This window comes from Diabrotica virgifera, chromosome 2 (genome assembly GCF_917563875.1).
Source record: "Diabrotica virgifera virgifera chromosome 2, PGI_DIABVI_V3a".
Lineage (NCBI taxonomy): Eukaryota > Metazoa > Arthropoda > Insecta > Coleoptera > Chrysomelidae > Diabrotica > Diabrotica virgifera.
The window spans coordinates 279893486-279909575 of record NC_065444.1 but is presented as its reverse complement, the minus strand read 5'-3'; positions in this window follow the sequence as shown (position 1 = coordinate 279909575).

The window sequence follows — 16090 nt, the reverse complement described above, 5'->3', positions numbered from 1 at the left end:
GTTATTACAGCGATATTGTGAAAGAATAAACCTATATATGTTAAAAAAATCACTTAAATCAGACAACAGGCTTAGGAATTTCGAGACATCAAAACTGACCCATTTTTATAGTGGTGCGTTAATTTCTTGGAGAAGTGTACATTATTTTATTTGCCACATGCTGTTGATTTAAGCTGGGACAATTATTTGTTTAATCATGTTTGTAATAAGGCTTGAAGCGTGGAGCTTGACCTCGTAATTCATTTATAAAAGCTCTCAACAGATCAGAGTAGTGTCAATACACGGTCATTATTGGGATTGGTGATTTTACTAACATCCAGAACTTCATTATGTTCCTTTATAAAGATCGTTTCTCTATAAAGAAAAACATGGTTTGTGGTAAGTCTCTCAGAGAAGAAAAGACAAGCCACAGCGGCCTAAAACTACAGACCACTTTAATCACCATCTCCAAGGCCCAGACCAGACACTAAGCCCGGTTGAAAAGAAAATAAAGCCAGCACTCGATCCAGAAGGAGTATCCAGCCTTTCGATCCAGTTATTAGCAGCATTTAATCCAGAAGGAGCATGCAGCCACTCGATTCAGTTATTAGCAGCCGCTCGAGAGGGAACGATATAGTTGAAACCCAGAAGAAATATACGCAGTTCAAACGGTGTCCAGCTCGAGGAGAAGAAAGAGATACGAATTGAACTGTAAGTCTTTGAATATTTCATTTATATCCATAACAGTGCAACAGATACCTATAATAAATGTAATTTTAATTCAAATTAATAGTTCGTATATGATGTACAATCACAATAGATATATGTAGTCTTTTCTATATACAGGGTTGCGAGAAAGTCTGGCAACACGGTAATTTCTCGGAAACCGCTAAAACGATTTTTATGGATTTTGGTGGGTGAGGGAAAAAAATTTAAACAATTTATAAAAATCAATTTTTTTGGCCCGGTAGACATTATTTTAGGTTCATTGGATCATTGTGAACAAAAAAGATCTTGTGTAATTTTCCTGTAAAGTTAATCGTTTCCGAGTTATAAACAATTTAAAACTGAAAAAAATCGAAAAATGACGATTTTCTAGGTTCAAGAGTAGAAGTAAAAAATATTATTTTTGAAAGCAACTATTTATAATGGGAAATAAGCCACAGTTTTACCAAAAAAAGATTTTATTAACGTTTCGAAGCCCAAATCGGGTTTCGTTGTCAAAATACAAAATACTACTAAAATAAACAAAAATGTTGTTGCTAAGTAAAAAAAATTCTAATAATTTATTTAATCTGACTCATTTATATTGGCAATTCAGACGTATATAATACATTTTAAAGTAGAAGACTTTAAAATGATATCGTCAATATTTATGAGTTGCGTTCCTGGGACGACTTTACTAAAAGATAGTTATCATTTGATTACATGAAATCAATCCCAACTCAAGAATATCCGTCACAAAAAATATCATAGCATGTGATCTGTCTTTAAAAAGACAACCAAATGCAACGATGACAGTAAAATTCTCTCTTTATTCAGTCTGTATGATGATAGTAAAATTTACTCTGAATTGCCAATATAAATGAGTCAGATTAAATAAATTATTAGAAGAATTTTTTTACTTAGCCACAACATTTTTGTTTATTTTAGTAGTATTTTGTATTTTGGACAACGAAACCCGATTTGGGCTTCGAAACGTTAATAAAATCTTTTTTTTTTGGTAAAATTGTGGCTTATTTCCCATTATAAATACTTGATTATAAAAATGCCACAAGGAAATAGCTTCAGAACAACATTATTTTTGAAGCTACGAATTGCCTAAATTCAAGTTTAAAGCCTTATTTTATCAGTTACCGATAAGCAATTTGGTCTTGTTTCATTTTAAATTAATTATTTTTTAGTTGTTAATGCAGCCCATCGCCGTTCTCTCATATGCGCTTCATTAATAAAATTAACAAAACAATATTTTAGAATAAAACGTGCCAAAAATTCTTATAGGTATCTGATAGAACAAGGTGTGATCTTGAATTTAAGTACCGAGTTTGTAATTTAAAAAATTTTTTTTTTACTTTTTTTTATTTGTGTTTTTGAATCTTGAAATTCGTAATTTTTCGTTTTTTTCAGTTTTAAATTGTTTATAACTCGAAAACGATTAATTTTGAAGAAAAATTACAAAAGACCTTTTTTGTTCCCAATGATCTAAAGAACCTAAAATAATGTCTACCCGGGCGGAAAAAATGAATTTTTATAAATTGTTTAATTTTTTTAAAATGTATTTAGGTATAGGGAATATCATATGAAAAATAATCAATATCCCTTAAGGATTCCAAAACTTAAAAAATATACAGGGTGTTCCATTTGAAATAAGAAAGTTCAGTAGATTTCCAGAAAAACGAACGATTTGACAACAATATAATTACCACTATGATATCCGCCGCATTAAAAGACCCTTATCCACCAAAATCTATAAAAATCGTTCTAGCGGTTTCCGAGAAAATAACGTGTCGCCAGACTTTTTCGCAACCCTGTATGTCGGTGGCAATGTGTTTAATCTCATCAATTAAACAATAGATTATTTCTTCGTATAAGAACGTTACTTAATTTTCTCAATACATATTATTATTGCATGTGTAACCTACATTATTTTGTTTGCCACATGTGCAAAAGATAGATCTGATAGGTCGAGTGGTTTTTCAAACAACTTTATTTGTTTATCCCATTTGAAAAAAAACATTCATTTTCAAATGGCTGCAGGTACAGGTGATTTGTCAATATTTAGAAGGGCTTTTTTGATTTCTTCTTCTTTAAGTGCCGACTCCCAGTCGGAGGTTGTCTACCGCTTGTCTTAAAACTTCTGTTGAACTGAATTTCTCTCTTCTCCTCTTCCGCCCTCTTTTTTTCTCTTATCTTTTCCTGTATTATCAGTCTTTATAGTAAGTTTATATCGCTGTTCCCTCATTACGTGTCCCAGATATTGCAACTTTCTTATTTCTTATTGTGTTTATTATTTCGTATTGTTTGCTCATCTCTCGCAATACCTACTTCCGTGTTCGTTTTTCTGTGTTCATGATATTTTAAGCATCCTTTCAAATAACTAGCTTATTAAGTGTTCTTGCTTCTATTCGTAGGGTCTCAAATTTTTATGTTTTTTTAAAGTAGGTATATAATAATTTTTAATTGTTTACTTACAAATAATTGATGCTGAACGAAGTAGCATTTTTCTTCTCATAAACAATTAATTGAACATAAAGTCTTCTGTTGAACGTTTTCATCTAGGTACAATGAATTCATGATCAATGAATTGTCGACAAATCTGAAGGACTGGAAGAGATGGATGTTTATCAGCCCATAGTCGTCCACTGCTGAATATAGGCCTCCTCGAAAAACTTCCATTCAGATCTATCCTGCGCTGCTGCAATCCAGTTGGTGCAAATCCTCTTTATGTCGTCAGCCCATCTTGTGGGTGGTCTTCCCGGGTTTCGTCTATCCGCTCTCCGTCTCCACTCCAAGATTTTTTTGGTCCACCTATCATCTCTCATTCTAGCGACGTGTCCTGCCCACTTCCATTTAATTTTGGCTATGTGTTTTATAATATCTTCTATACACCACTTCTTCTACGAATTTCTTCGTTTCTTACCCTATCTCTTAACGTTATGCCCAACAATGATCTCTCCATTCTACGTTGCGTCACTTGTAGTTTTCGTGCAGATGTCCTTGTTAGAGTAAGTGTCTCTGCACCATATGTAAGATCAGGCAGGACACATTGATCAAAGGCTCTTCTTTTTAAGCTGCTAGGTATATCACCTTTAAAAATATCACGTAGTCTTCCATATGCTGCCCATCCCAGTTATTCTTCTTAGCAGCTCAGCAGTTTGATTGTCTCTGCTAATTTTTACCGTATGTCCAAGGTATATGTAGCTGTCAACAACTTCAATTTCGACGTCTTCTACCTTTAAAGGATGGCTCCGAACTAAATTCGTCATCATTTTTGTCTTTTGGTAATTAATATTTAGCACTTTACATGCTGCATCGTGGAGTTCATTCCACATATCATTGACGGTTTTAGGTCATCTGAAATCAGAACAATATCATCTGCGAATCGTAGATGACTAAGCATCTCACCATCGATATTTATTCCTTTATTTTCCCATTCCAGCATGTTCAAGTACAGTAATGAACAACTTAGGCGACATAGTATCTCCCTGTCGAATACCTCTCCTGATATTATATATCTTATTAGTAGAACCGTGCAGATGTATAGTTGTTGTAGCATTTCTGTATATATTTTCTATAATATTGGTACCTATGATCAATTCGATACTCTTCCAATGCCTTAAGTAATGCGGGTAGTTCGATAGTATCAAACGATTTGTGGAAGTCTATAAACGTTAGAACTAGAGGTCTACTGTATTCAACTGATTTTTCAATCAAGACTTTGATGCACTGTAGGTGGTCATTTGTACCGTAGTTGGGGCGAAAACCAGCCTGTTCTGTTGGCTGGTGCTGGTACAGCTCAAATTTTGCAACCAATTGATTGGTTATTATTCTGGCGTACAGTCTGTATAAATGGTTGAGTAGAGACATTGGCCTGTAATTCTCTAGGTTCATGTGTCACCCTTTTTATGCAGACGAATTCTAATGGAGTTATTCCATAAGCTATAGGAATTTTTTGACTATTCAAGCAGACATTGTAGAGGTCTTGTATTTTTTTCAGAAGAGAAGTTCCGCCAAGTTTTATAGCTTCTGTAACTATTCCATCATCTCACGGAGCCTTTGTTGTTTTTAAATTTTTGGAGTGCATATTGTATGTCATCTTGAATAATTTCTGGAATATCCTCAAATCCCTGGTTTTATACCTTGAAGAGATGGATGAGAGAGAAATAACAATAACAATGTGCTTCCGATACTTCTGAAGGGTATACCTAAGGAGTTTCCAGAACTAAAAAAAAATTATTTTATTTTTTTTTTGTGTGTTTGTACTATAGAAAAATATATTTTTGTCGATTATGGCTCTGTTAAGGGGTTACATAGGTCTAGCGGGTAAAAAAAGTGACTTTTTAAAGAAATTATATCTCGAAAACTAAGAATTATTTTTATTTATAATTGACACATGTAAACTTATAGTACTTAAGGTACTCAAAAAAATTTTCAGCCAAAAACATTCATTTTTGTAGAGTTGACTGCAATTTTTCGACAACAGCCCTTTTTTGCGGTGGGCAGCATAACTAAGTCCAGTCTCATCTGAAATAAAAAAAACCAAAAAGTTTCTTGTAGTTTATACCTCTGGCTAGTGAATGAACGAAGGAATTAAAAAAATAATAAATTTGAGATTTTACATAAGTTTAAACACATTTTCGACCCCAATTTTTCTCATTTTTTCAAAAATGACCATTTTTAAAGTAGTTTTTTTTATAAAATAAAAACAATTTCACCTTATAAAAATTCCTTCGTTCATTCACTAGCCAGAGGTATAAACTACAAGAAACTTTTTGATTTCAGATGAGACTGGACTTGGTTATGCTGCCCACCGCAAAAAAGGGCTGTTGTCGAAAAATTGCAGTCAACTCTACAAAAATGAATGTTTTTGGCTGAAAACCTTTTTGAGAGTACCTTAAGTACTATGCTATTATATGTTACAATTATAAATAAAAATAGTTTTTAGTTTTCGAGATATAATTTTTTTAAAAAGTCACTTTTTGTTACCCGCAAGACCTATGTAACCCCTTAACAAAGTCCGATCCTGCCTTACTGCTACATCCATATCCCAACATAAATTGAAGAAACTAATCATCTCGTTCACGTAGATTCAACAATAAAGTCTAAGACTACTTTCTTTTCACCGTGATTGCCCCTCGCAATCAACAGTCAATCAGGCTACCGAAAAGCATCTCCACTTTCATATGGATATTTGATTGCGACGGAGAACGAGAAAACAAAAAATGAAAATTAGAAGGGCAGAGGTCTTTAAATCCTGCGGATTTAACTTGGGAACCATCCATCTGGATTTAATACTTTCTTTTGTGAATGATCGGACACGCTTTTCCTCAGTGATTGTTGTCCGACACGATATTTATATTGTTAGGTTTTCGTGTAATCAGTTGTTGTATTAAGGGGGTTTTATGATGAAAAATAATACTCGACAGAACGTAATAAACAACCAAACAACTTAATCTTAGAGGGACGATTAGTAAGTACATAAATATACCAGTAGATACATTAAAAAAATATAGTAGGGCAGGCAAGCATGCTAAATTTGCAGTTACTAAAGCGTTATGAGGATCTATTGGGTTGTGAAGCTTAGGTTCTAAAACCAAAAAAGTTAAGTTAAGTTTTCAATTTCAGGGGGGCTTTCCATTTTTTTATTTAAATTTTTCATTTCCAACCATTGTTTTTTCCGATTATAGCGCCATCTATCCATAATTCGAAAAAATGTCTAGATTAAAAGTTACTTATTTTTACGTAAGGAATCCAAATCTGCAATAAAAAAAATGGGGGCTCCTATTTAAGATTTTAAAGTAATCTCCCACCCCACCTCCGTGGGTGGTGGTGTTTGATGTCATTCGATAGAATTTTAAAAAATATTGAACACGTGTTTTTCAGTTTTTTGATCTGATGTTCATTTCGCGAAATATCGCCGGGTTTCTATTTAAAATTTTAAATTACCCCCACCCCTCTACGTAGGGGTCGTGTTTGGTATCATTCGATAGATTTTTCAAAAATATTGAACACGTATTTTTCAGCTTTTCGATCTGAAGTTCATTTCGCGAAATATTCGCTTTTTTGTGAAACTTTGTGACTCGCCCTTTTCCTTAGGCCCCGCTCAAATCGTCAGATCTTTGAAATATAGGTATTCTTTTTCTCATGATCATCTTTCAGTGCGTCACAGTTTTTCGATTTCTCTCTAACGCATTAAATTGTATGTGACAGAAAAAAAGGCACGTCTGGGAATACTTCGGTAATTATTCTAGTTCGGTGATTATTCTAGTTGTCGATAGATGGCGCCATAATCAAAAAAGAATTATTTATTAAATAAAATAATAATATTATCAATATAATCTGTACAATTTATAAGACTATACAAATGAAAGAAAATACCATTTTATAAATGCAATAGACACAATTGATTTGGTTTTATTCCAAATTGAAAATAAAATTTGACAACTGTCAGATTTAACTAAAATGTCACGTTAGAATAAATGTCATAAATATGTATTATCACGGACTTACCTTTTTTTCTATAATTTGTGACGCACTGAAAAATGTTCATGAAAAGGAGAATATTACACTATTCTGCATGTACTTAACTTATCTTATCTTAACCTGACGTGACGATTTCGAGTTTTTCTAAGGATAGATCTTTTTTTTCGGACCCCACTTAACGAACTCCCCTGTATTAAGAGTCTATATATGGTAGGGGTACATTTACAGGGTACAAAGTTTTTCTCCATGTGACTTTCTGACGCGCTCGAGTAACTGCAAAAATCCCCGCCAATAAAACTATTTTCGACAAAATTATATTTTATATAAATACACTTACCGGCAGAAAAAACCGCCACCCCAAAAAATTGGTCATTTTTTGATTTAAGTAAATCTTTTAATATGTTATAGCCTTATTCTTTAACAATATCCCTGTAATAATATTGTTGCTAGACAGGTACATTGTCATTGTATACAGGGTGTACGAATCAAACTGTTTTTCTCTCAAACTTTGGAACACCATGTGGAATGTTCTAGCTTTTATGAAATACTGAAATTAAAACCCAACTATAGCCTCAGGTTTTCTTAACATTATGTTTTTTGTTTCATTCGCTTATGTTGGAAAATAAGTTAGACACTTTAACAACTACCCCTGTTTTTCGTCAATACAGGGTGTTTTTAAATAAGTACGGCAAACTTTAAGGGATAATCCTGCATGATAAAATAATGACAGTTTGCTTTATAAACGTATGCCCGTAAATGCTTCGTTTCCGAGATAGGGGGTGTTGAAATTGTTCTTACAAACTGACGACTTATTTATTACTCTAAAACGGTTTGTGATATGTAAATGAAATTTGGTAGATTTTAAGAGATAGTTATTGCGCATTTTTTGGCATACAATTAAGAATTTTATATTCACCATTGGCGTGCATACGGGTATAAACATTTTAGATATATCCCGTATGCACGTCAATGGTGAATTTAAAATTATTAATTGTATGCCAAAAAATGCGCAATAACTACCTCTTAAAATCTACCAAATTTCATTTGCATGTCACAAACGTTTTAGAGCAATAAATAAATCGTCAGTTTGTAAGAATAATTTCAACACCCCCTATCTCGGAAACAAAGCATTTGCGGGCATACGTTTATAAAGCGAACTGTCATTATTTTATCATGCAGAATTACCCCTTAAAGTTTGCCGTACTTATTTAAAAACACCCTGTATTGACGAAAAACAGGGGTAGTTGTTAAAGTGTATAACTCTTTTATTATCCAACATAAGCGAATGAAACAAAAAACATAATGTTAAGAAAACCTGAGGCTATAGTTGGGTTTTAACTTCAGTATTTTATAAAAGCTAGAACATTCCACAGGGTGTTCCAAAGTTTGAGAAGAAAACACAGTTTGATTCGTACACCCTGTATACAATGACAATGTACCTGTCTAGCAACAATATTATTACAGGGATATTGTTAAAGAATAAGGCTATAACATATTAAAATAATTACTTAAATCGGACATTAGGTTTAGGAAATGCAAGACATTAAAAATGACCCATTTTTGAAGTTATACTTCTTTACGGGCGTAATGACGGTGAAATTTTATATGGGAAAACCTAGCGACCGGGCGCATGCGCATTATAACTTTGTTCTGATTGGATGTTCAAATGACATGACAAAAATTATCCAATATGGCAGCTGTGGCACAGCTGTGGGACTGTGTTTGGTTATAATGTATGCTTGTTGCGTTTTAAAATTTGTAGGAAGAGAAACAACAAACAAAAAGTTAGTTAATGGTTATACTGCCTTTTTAAATAGTTTTCATATTATATTTTTGGACTTATTTACATAGAAGAGATGATTGTTGCATGCCAATGTGGAAGCTCATCAAACTGTGCCTAGTATGAGTGCCGCAGATCTCGCTTATTCAAAGCTAAAGAATCTTTCACTGGTAAGTGTTTTATAAATAGTTGATCAAATTTTGTTATGATATTTGAGCATAGCCACTTTGCACGACGCAAGTGATTGCGAAATTTATTAGTCGTTATACGGGCTCCGATACCTACCTTGAACCTACCAAAATACATAAGTAGTATGTAATACTTTTATTTACATAATTTGATTCTTCTTACTCTATGTTTTGTTGTATTTTTTCAATTCTAAATCATTTCAATTCAAAATCAAAATAATTTGATTTACATAAGTTAAAAATGTCAAAAGGTTAATCTGTTTAGTTAGACGATCTTCGCACATAATGACAAGCTGTCTCTGTGGCGAAGTTTTAATACGAATGAAAACGCAAATACCAGCCGCGTGGTAAGTTGGTTCGAATCCCAATAGAAACTTTTATTTTTTTATTTTTTTTTATACATTTTATGATTGTAAGTATATTTATTATATAATTTTATTTTCAGAAAATACGTATTTAGTTAAAAAATTTTCCGACAATTAATGTTCAGAAATCATTTGTGGCATTTTTAATGTGTTTGTGTGTGTTTTATTTTTTTATTATTTTAATTTTTGGCACTGTTTTAATAAAAATGTTTGAGAAGTAGTAAGTATAAATTAATTTAATATTTAAATAAAATATAAATAAAAAGTATATTAATTTCGTTTAAATCATATAATCATATAATAGAAGTATAACTTCTTACGTGCGTACAAAGTACACACACATTCTTTTTTGGGGTGGCGGTTTTTTCTGCAGGTAAGTGTATATAGCTTCAGAACAACATTACATTTTATGCTACTACTGTATTTGTTATTTATTCGGACATTCATTGTGACTAAGATTATCATTTTAATTTAAAAAACCTTCTAAAAGAGGTGGAAAGGATAGGTGAATGGATGCTAGATAGGAAAAGAGAATGAAAAAATCATATAAGCAGAATGACAGACGACGGGGTAGTGAAAAAGGACAAATCGTTGTTGGGTAGAAGTGTGGACAGACCACCCAAAAGATGAGGAGACAATATAACATGAAGGCACAATCCAAGATAACAGAAACAGGCAGAATTGCATATTAGATAGAAGAAAAAAAAGGTAAATTATATATTAGAAAGTATTTATTTGAAATGACTAGAACAAAAACTGGAACAGTGGAGACAAGCTCTGGAGGAAAAAGGTTTAAAAATTAGTAGGACAAAAACAGAGTATTTGGAATGTTCATTTAAAGATGGAGTTATGTACTACAAATAAAATGGTATCTTTGGATGGTGAAATGATTGTGAAAAGCAATAGTTTTAAATACCTAGGATCGGTATTACAGAGTAATGGAGAAATAGATGGAGATGCATGCAGTAGAATTAGGGCTGGATGGATGAAGTGGAAAGAAGCGAGTGGTGTGTTGTGTGACAGAAAAATTCCAATGAAGCTGAAGGGAAAATTCTATAAAACAGCCATAAGACCGGCTATGATGCACGGAACTGAATGTTGGGCAGTGAAAAAGAAAGAGGAACAACGAATGCATGTGGCGGAAATGAGAATGCTTAGATGGATGAGTGGAGTGACAAAGAAGAATAAAATTAGAAATGAGTATATTAGGGGAAGTCTAGGTGTAGCACCAATTGATGCCAAAATGAGAGAGCATAGGTTAAGATGGTTTGGTCATGTTCAACGTCGAGACGGTAATCATCCAATACGAAGAATAGTTGAAGTGCAGATTCCTGGAAGGAGTAGGAGAGGAAGACCAAAGAAGACCTGGGGGGGAGACGATAAGGCAGGACATGTTGGTAAAGGGGATTAACATTACTATGGCCCAAGATAGAGTTGTGTGGAGAAATGCAATTAGGGAAGCCGACCCTGCATAGGGATAAGGCAAAGAGAATGATGATGATTTATTTGAAATGACTGACTGTATGCCACCATCGATAAATTGATCTTTAAATATTATCACATATTTAACTTCAGATTATATTAGTAGTCGGAGCAATAAAGCACTGAACCTCCGAAAAAAAAGGACAAGACGGATCTTAACAATTCTTTCTTGCATTCGATTCGTGAATGCGCCAGGAAACTTTGTGAACCGGAGCCATGATATAATATTGAAAAACTGCATACAAAAATACATTCTTAATAAAGTGCATCTCAAAGAGACAATAAAAAAAATTCAGAACTCATCAATTATCAGTGGAAATTAGTGATGAGCAAAACAAGAACAAGAACAAGACCAGGCTAGTCTTGGTCTTGGTCTTGTTCTTGCAAGCTTGGTCTTGGTCTTGGTCTTGCAGCTAAAAGGCAGTCTTGGTCTTGGTCTTGGTCTTGCACTAGCCGGTCTTGTTCTTGGTCTTGGTCTTGCTGCAAGAGTCTTGCTGGTCTTGCTTTTTTGGTAGAAATAATTTGAACCAAACAATTTAGAATAAAATGTACATTGAAATAAATAAAGATGTGAAGAGTGAAACTATATTTTTTGCTTTAAAATTTTAACAGAATGTAGAATGTAGTTTCAAACGGATACCAATTTTAACATTATACATTCACCTAATGACCTAATTATTTCCCTCTATATAAAGAGATTACAGTATATTTTTATAATGGTAATGTTTATCAGTAGGAAAAACCTGCATTTATAACCCTTGTTGCAATTGCCAGCCTTCGGTTGTGTCACGTTGTGTTTTGCATGCTGTCGATACCTGCCGCCTGCCTTCAGACCACGTCTTGAGTCCTGATTATTGTTTATTGCCCCTGTATTTTAATAAAATGTTAAAGAAAAAGAGCTTCTTAAAGGTGCCACAAATGCTCGGAGACCTTTTTTTTTACGGAGATTTTACGAACAGGGATAAACGGTTTATAGTTGTTAACAGATAATGATCTGCTCCTTTCACTCGAACACTGTAGGATTTATCCTACGAGGGTCAAATTTACGAACATAAATTAAATTTTTTTAAGAGAACACAAAAATCAAATATTTTTTACTCTATTTAATCATTATTTAATAATTAATATAATTAACTTTTTTTTTATAAACTACCTAAAACATACTTTTTAGTAAATACGTACATATTTACCATACCAATTTATAGACCTAATACCAGTGGCAGCTTTTCTTTATGTGCTGCTGAGCTGCAGAACTACCAAACAACCATAGCAAATCTTAATTATTAAAGAATAATTAATATAGTTTTATTTCAAATCTGCCATATTATCATATTAAACATCAACTGTTAATAATAATTCACCAACAACGATGATTAATATTATTTTTTTTACGTATTTACTCCTCTAGTGAAACCGTATAATTTTTTTACGTATTTGGTGCTCCAGTGAAGCAATCTTTTTACGTATTTGCTGCTCCAGTGAAGCCGCGTCGATAAGAACCGAAACACTGGCAGCGGTAAAATGCATTTATTAGGCAAACGGCGATCTTAGCCGATGTGCTTCGGCAATCGGCTGATTAACGGCCTCGGAAATGTGTTTGCGAGCTGCAATTCACGACAGTTATTCGTGACCGTTGCATCTGTGCCGTGTTTAGAAATTCTTAGGTAACGATAAAGTAATCGAAAAGTTTGCGACAAAAAAGGACCGGCGTATTAATTTCCAATTTAGAAAAATGCAATAAATGTAAGTTAATCAGATTTTTATAGCATGTCGTTATTAGTTACTATTAATTAGTATTAAAGCTAATTTTATTGTTTTTGTTTTCGTATGTTATTCTATTTCTATTATTTTATATTGGCCGTGGTTCATGCAGCACACCCTATAGCAGATGTCACGAGCCGCCACTGCCTAATACTATAACATAATAACTAAACCTAATGGGGAGTTATAAACGCTTAATTCTGTAATTTGTTATCTTGCAGTTCTTTAATTTTATGTAAACTACATTGCTCTCGTAACACGAGTTATTCGCACTTTTTATTTTCACATATTTATGGATTGAATACCCATTATGACATTTAAAAAGTTGAAAATATTCGGAAGTGGGTAGTAAAAACTAGAATTTAAAACACACTGAAATGATGCGCATGCATTTCAAGTGCGGCACATACTATTTGTACTACTGGCCCTTTCTGGGGAAAACCTAGATTCTTCCAAATAGTCTTCAACTATGAAATCAGTAAAATTATTTACGCGTTTGTCATCCGGGATTTTCACAAATAATTCAACTTCCAACTTTCGTTGATTGTAAAAAATTAATCCAAAAAATAATTTTAAAAATGTCCCAGTATGTATCGGAATTTTTGTCATTATATTCAGAAACTGAACCTAAGCTTTGGATTTTGCGATACCAAGCTTGACACATTACAATCGACAACCAGTTATTTTTTATTCAGGCCACAATGCTTTCACAGCATTGTGAATCCCTTTTCAAAATCTATTATTATATTTTTTGTATTCATTTTAAATTTAACGACCTACATTTTTCCTCGATTATGCGAAAAGAATTAAAATAAGTGTCAGTATTTTTATTAGACAAAAAAGCGAAAGCTACTGGTACATAAACACCGTTTTTAATTGCATTTTTTTTAATGGATTACCTTATCTATAATTACATTTTGTTGTCTTACAAGTAAATTCAATTGTCCTTGAACTGTCGCCGTTTGAAAACTTGCCTTCTGGACACTTTGAAGGTTGAGAAAATGCAAACCGTTTGACTTAATCAAAACGACTTAAAAATATAACCAAAATATTATGTATTGTAAAAATTCGATATTGTTTAAGGTTTCTTACAATGTCAGTATATATTATTGAACTAAAAAATAAAGTTAAATAATAAAAACCAATTTTTCTCAAAAAAGTGCAATAGTCTTGCAGGTTGGTCTTGGTCTTGCAAGATTCGGTCTTGGTCTTGGTCTTGTTCTTGCAAGCTTGGTCTTGGTCTTGCAACCAAAAAGCGGTCTTGGTCTTGGTCTTGCTGCAAGACCAAGACCAAGACCGCAAGACCAAGACCAGTCTCGCTCATCACTAGTGGAAATGAGTTCAATTTTGTTACTCGGGGGTTTTTGGGGTCGCTGAAAACGAATATGACGTCAAAAGTGATCTCCGGGGTACCTGGTGCCCAGGGTACCTACTGTGTACCTCGTCTTGTGGAGTTTTCTTATCTTCTTTTATTTTTAGGCAAACGGTATCGACAGGGCTGCTTTATCCATTAGGCAGTATAGGCAGTTGCCTAGGGCGGCAAATTATGAGAGGGCGGCAAAAATACTGTACAAAAAATATTTGTATATAAAAATTAAAATCGAATAACATTTAAGTACATCGTACATCCATCAATGGAATATAAGTGGGCATTCATTTCTAGAAAACAAATTGCATTTTCTTAACACTATTCATTCAAAAAGGACAGAAGTCGTAAATTTAGGGATTATTGGGAGTATTGGGATTATTAAAATCCTTTTGGGTTATTCGTGGTTGAAAATTTGCCATTTTCATTGAAAAATGTCGCCTTTTCGGACGTTTTTTTTGCGAACACCTTAAAAATTATGCATCTAACGAAAAAAACTATATAAAACATTTTTGTAGCTTATGAAAAATCAAAGAGATTCGTTCCTTCATAAGTGTTCTAGTGATAACATAGAAAGAGATATGGTAGGTGAAAAGAAATTTTTTTTGTGCATGCTCAAATGGGTGTGTTCAACTTAATCACAGAGAAAGGGTCGATTTTAAGGGTATAATGCTATCCATATCTTTTGTGAGTACTGCCTGAAAAGACCTTTAAAACGACCGCACTGTTAAATTTCGATTACATTCAAACTAAGCGAAATATGCTGCAACAAAAAAGATGACTCATTTATTTTAAGATAAAATGCGAAGTATGTTTATTTTAACCCCTCATCCACCAGATTTAACTGCATCGTTTTGCTTCTACAATACCTACCTGTTACTATAGTGTTATTTCTATGTTCAACAAGTTGGACGGGTTTAGAATGTATGGTTTTTGCAAAAAATAAGATCAAATTATAGAGAGCATTTTTAATTTTTTTTTATATCTTCCTTTTTCTCCATGTAACTCGAAAATGATAATGAGATACAGTAATGAAAGAAAAAGAAAATTGTTATCTAAAAGAAAACCTACATTTTTGTAAGGTATTTTTTTACGTATCTCTTATTACTTTCGAATTACATGGAGAAAAAGGAAGGTTTTTAAGAAAATTTAAAAATGCGCTCTATAATTTGATCTTATTCTTTTCAAAAACCATTCATTTTAAACCCGTCCAACTTTTTGAAAATAGAAATAACACTATAATAGAAGGTATTCCAGAAGAAAAACGATGCATTTAAATTCTGGTGGCTGAGGGGTTAAATATAATTTTAATTTTTTCTTAAAATACATTAGTCATAAGTTTTTTTGCACCATATGTCGCTTAGTTTGAATGTAACCGACATTTAACAGTTCTCGTTTTAAAGGTCTTTTCAAGCACTACGAAAGGTGTTCGTAGCATTATACCCCTAAAATCGACAATTTCTCTGATATTTTAAGTTGTATACACCGATTTAAGCATGCACCAAAAAAAATCTTTTTTCACCTACCATCTCTTTTTTTATTAAAACTAGAAGATTTATGAAAAAATTAATCTTTCTGATCTTTCATAAACTACAAAAATGTTTTATATAGTTTTTTTCGTGAGATGCACAATTTTTATGGTATTCCATAAATTTTCATACCATTCCATAAATGCTATTCCATTTATGGTATTCCCAAAAAACAGTCTCCGAAAAGTGTCATTTTTCAATGAAAATGGCAAATTTTTAACCACGAATAGCTCAAAAAGTATTGAGTTTTCAAAAAAAAATTATAAAACAGTTATTGCTTAGAATTAGGTTCTCTGACCACTTCCGGTGTTAGTTTGATAAAAACAATTTCCACCCCCGAGAACGGGTGGGAACCACTCCTAAGTTAAAAGCGTCATAGGATATAGCGTAGACTTTGTTTCTTGAGCTATTCCCTACTTACAGTGAAAATATCAAGT